The following is a 5,285-nucleotide window of genomic DNA, read 5'->3' as shown; positions in this document are numbered from 1 at the left end:
ACCCAGCAAAAATACAGGAACATCTTTTCTTTTACATTATCTGATATTTTATCAGGAATTATAAAGTGGATATGTTTGTGTATTGGTGAGAAGAATTGGTGAGGATAAGTGAAAAGTGAGCAGCATTTGTTGCCATGGACCATGCCCATAGAGAAATATTTAGAATTCACAATAGGTAGTGGAGACTAGCAAGGCTTGGCTATGTCAGGCAGAGGAATATGCCCCCACCTAACAGGCCTCTCAGAGGAATTTATTTTGGGTAATCTCTCCAGTTCCAAACTGGGCCAGTGTGTGACAGTGGGTTGCAAATTGCAATATCCATTTTGTTCATTGCCACCTAGTCCGTTTGTATTTGTGAAGCCTCCTACTTTGATTGGCATTGGTTTTGAATATGCAACAACATTCTGTTTATGTGGTCCCTTCATTTTGGTTAAATCTGTTTTTTTCTGGCTATTATATTTTAAATAAAGATGCTGCATTGATTACAATGAAGAGAAATAAAAGTATAGAATGCATTTAAAGCGGTGCTTTATTAAAATAAGTGTGTTTTTTCAAGTTTGGAACATGATTTATTAAATAAAGCAACTATTCGGCTTCATATTCGGCTTCGGCCGAATAGTTGACAAACTATTCAGTATTCGGCCGAATACTAAATATGCTATTCGGTACAGCCCTAGTTTTAACTTTCTCTATGACTTTTATGTCACTGCCATCAATCCTAAAGGCTGAGTACTCCTGGTCCAGTTTAGTTAATGCCTGGCGGGATCCGAATAGCATAAGCTCAGTCTTTGAGGCATTTAGGCAGAGCCAATTAGTAGACATCCACTTTTTTATCAATTGACACACCATGTCTACCGAGTTTTGGTCAGTGTCATGATTACCAGTGATGTCAAGGACCAATTGAAAGTCATCCACATAGTTGCAAAAGAAAATCTGAAAGAATTCCAATTCATTGCAAAGAGGGAGAATATAAATATTAAACAATAAAGGGGAGAAACATGCTCCCTGTGGAACTCCACAGGTCAACAGTTGTGGTTCAGAGGTACAGTCCCCCCAGTGTACCTGGGATCGTCGACCCTCTAAAAACGATCTCAACCAGTCTATGGCATTAGGAGAGAAGCACCCGACCGACTGCATTCTGTCAAGAAGGATGTTATGATCAAGCAGGTCGAAGGCTGCTTGTAAGTCCAACAACATCAGCAGCCCGACCTATTTTCTTCCAGCTTGGAAAGCATAAAAGTCTGCAGGTCTAGGAGGGCACTCTCAGTGCCATGGTGGCTTCTAAAGCCTGACTGCTAAATGTGAAGTATATCAGCCATCTGTACGTAGTCCTGCAGTTGGATAGTTGCTACCTTGTCTATGAGTTTAAGTAGAAACAAGGTATTCGTAATTGGCCTTAGGTTTGCAGCAACAGAAGGATCTAATCCAACTTTTTTTAATAATGGTGAAACTGCCACATTTTTTAGTGGCTGGGGAATTTTGCCTGACCGAAAGGAGGCATTGGTGAATCTAAATAGAAAAGGTGCAAACTGCTCTTTGTGCTGCAGAATAATTTTGGATGGGAGAAGTTCTCCAGGGCAATTAGTAGGATGCATAGATTGCATAATATTAATCACTTCTACTACAGTGGTTTCCTTAAAAGTAAAGCCAGAAGCGGGTTCAGTTTTAGTGGCAGTGTTGGACATAAAGTCTTGTTTAGTATCAATGAGCTTGGTATCAGATTGTAGTGTCTTACTAGACAACAATGTAGACTTGTTGAACTATGTTATAAACCTAAGGAGGGCTGGGGAAAGGAGATGTTCCCCCAGCAGTTGGTGAACTCTACCAGAGGCCTGAGGAAGGCTAAGGAAGGGAGAGATCTTCCCCATTTCTTGAATCAGAACTTTAAGAACTTTTGAAACCAAGACCTACCTTTTTATCCATGGGAAGGGAGTAATTCCTCCGGACTAGAAGACATTCTTCTCTTCATGTAGTTTAACATCGAGTGTGAGGGACAGAGCTAGGATTCTGACATAGGACTGTGAACTCTTGCTTTTGACATCCTGACTGTGACATTAGTAATGTTGGCTGAGGCAGTGAAACCACTCTTAGAGCTAAGGCAAGATAGGGTCTTCTTTTCATTTTCTCACTTGAATAAAAGTGTATACCAACCACAATGCTGTTGCAGAGTCTTACTTCTGCACCCTTACATATGGTGTCACATAGAAGGAGAGAAGAATTTGGGTGGTTGGTCAGGTCACGATTGACAGGATTTTGTGCTGGCATGTCAGGTGGTGATCAGGTATTGTTATTCATGTTTTGGTTAGAGTTGGGGGTAGCACAGGCACTCCGCAAGTGTATTCTTGGTTGTCATTGGTTGATGGCAGAGAAAGAACAGTTTAGCTGAAGAGGGCTTGATGTACAGCTAGGGGTCGGGTCTGTTGTACTTGTGGGGATTGATAGGAGATACTGTTGGCGTGAGTATTATGGGTGAGAGGGTTGGGGGGGTTTGTGGGAGGGAAATGCTGTCCTGAATGCTCACAAAGCACATTACACTAGCGGAATTGCTGCAGCAGCTTGCTCCCAAAAATAACTCCTCAAAGTAAAAGATGAATGATGCTATCCCAAAGCATTCAACAACTCTTCCCTGCCCTCCTAATAGATATTTAACAAATTGTCCAGACACTTCATCTCCTATATTTTGACCTCACAATGAACGCTTTCCTAACAGATCATCAAACCACATACCATCTCCTACCCTACACCCCATATGTTCACAATATCAGCTTTTAACTGCTTGCACACACACAACTACAAAGATTGGTCAAACAAGTAGGAAGGCTGTAACCCCTTCTGACCAATTCCCTCTTGCAATTTTGCAATCCATGTAAAACAGGGACAGCAATAAGCACTCAAGTCTCCAAAGCTCTCAAGAGTTACAATACAGAACAATGAGTTATAAATGAGAAACTCGTCATAGCTGACACAATACCACAATCTTAGTTGTAAAAACCTACTGGGTTGAGGATTTGTTAGGTGAATTGTCTACATATAGGATACATACGGGTTAGTCTATTCATTGGACATAACTATCTGATGGCTCCACCTTAGACCACCCCTAAAATTATACAAATACGAAAGACATCATCTTAGCAACAATTGGCTAAAGCAACCGTTTCAAGGCAGCGTTATTTTGAGAGCAGTGATTGTTTGGCATTGGTATTACCAAGCTGGAACACTTGTTAGGTCATCAGCACATGAGATAAAATAGTGGTGGGGGAGCGACATCAAAGAACTGCGTCTCCCAATTAAATAAGAAACCATCCCTGATTCACTAGGCCACATGCCAGGGTATCTAGCTTTGAACTTGGACTTGTTCGGTGCCTCTCGTTCTGAGAATCTATGGGGAGTCGAGGCATGTGTCTATATGTCTGGAGCTTAATGAATGGACACTGTTCTCCAATCATAGGTCACGTGTGAGGAGACCACGTTTCAAATGATTCTGCTTGGCTTTTATTAGTATTTTAGCTCATTTTAGGCCAGTCCATATAATATTCCAGGCACAATACTCTTCCGATATAGTGCTATTTGTCCCTCAATGTTGTTGCCAGCTCTCAAACAAATACATTTTTTGAAAAGGTACCATTTCTTCAATACTTTAGAACATATAACATTCTTATATAGGGCTGGGGTTGGTGCATCCCAAATAGGGAATCGGTCCACTATATACAATATCTTGCCAATCATAAACCATAAAAACCTGCCCTTCCTGGATCGTGACCCAATAATTTGAATTTTACACTTTTGCAAGTTGATTTTAAAAAAATGTTTCCCCTAACAACAGCATCCAGGGAGCGCTGCAAACCAATAGGGGTCTGATCCATCAGGGCAGTATCATCCGCATAGCTAAGCCAGGATGTCGCCATGGTGCCTATATGCGGTGGGAAGTTATGGACAGAATCAATTGCCACACCCATATCACTAACATATAAGTTATATAATAGGGGGACAAGGGCACATCCCTGTTTTAGTCGCATATTTACTGGGATTTCCACAGAGATTTTACCCTACTGATTCAAGCAAATCACCACCGTATTAGCATAATATAATATAGAGAGATTGATCAATGCCCCATTGGTGTAATTTAGACCACAGCAGGGGACAAGAGACTGAATCAAAGGCCTTGCTAACATCAATAAAACAAAGATAGAGTTTTCCATCCTGGGTGCTTTTACAGGCAGAGATGCACACATGTTGTGTAGGGTATTAAATCCCTTTCGAAAACCGTCTAACGAGGGGGATGGCAAACCTGACATCGTCACCCATTTTTCCAGTTTTTTCAATAACATTCTGACAAAAACATTTTGGCTCATGTCCAGCATTGCCAGTAGGCGGTAATTCATTGGATCCGCCCTGTCTCCCTTCTCGTGGACAGGTATCAGAATTGACCGCCTCCAACTAGTCAGAATTAAACCTTCTTTAAACACCATTTTAAAGACTTGCGCTAAAACAAATGACCAGAATTTGGAATTCTCCTTTAGGACGGCATTGGACAATAGATCCGGCCCAGGGGTTTGTGAATTGTTTAATGATTTAATAATCAGAAGTATATCCTCCTGAAAAAAGCCCTCCTGGAATGCCGGGTTAGGGACATACTTATAACCGATCAAGAATTGATGATCAGCACTATAATATAGCTTCTGTATAGTCATTTACCATTCTGCAGCACCAATTGGATTCACATCTACGTTTTCAGTTATTTTGAGAAATCCTCTGGTCATTGCCCAGAATTGTTTATTATCATTGTTTGTTTGGATTTCAAAGAAGGATCTCCAGTTAGCGAGTCTCAGAGAGAATGTATAGCTTTTCGGCACATTTTTATATCTAGTTTGGGCCAGCTTGTTTAGCTGTCTTTTATTCAGATCATAGTGGCTGTTGGTCTTGTTTATTAAATTCTGCTGTTTCCGAAGCGCTTTCTTTGCCTGCTGGATGAAGGGGTAATAACTAATTTTAGCAGATCATATAGCTTAAAGATAAGAGACTGTGTATTCCACTCATTCGTGATAAGCCAGCTAATAATGGTGTTTCCATTCAAATTTATGAATACACACTTTTTTTGCACATTCCTATTTGACCAAATAATGCGATTACACTGTCCATTTATAGTTATCACATTTGGAATTTTACAGATTTTTTTAATAAGGGAAAGTCAATGTCCACCTCAGGATGGAATCATCACTTAGAGGATTAAATGTGGCAGTAAGCTTTGCACAACTCCCACTAGTTAGTCTGTACGTTAAAATATA

Source organism: Ambystoma mexicanum, chromosome 10 (genome assembly GCF_040938575.1).
Source record: "Ambystoma mexicanum isolate Mex_15411 chromosome 10, UKY_AmexF1_1, whole genome shotgun sequence".
NCBI lineage: Eukaryota > Metazoa > Chordata > Amphibia > Caudata > Ambystomatidae > Ambystoma > Ambystoma mexicanum.
This window is presented reverse-complemented; position numbering follows the sequence as displayed.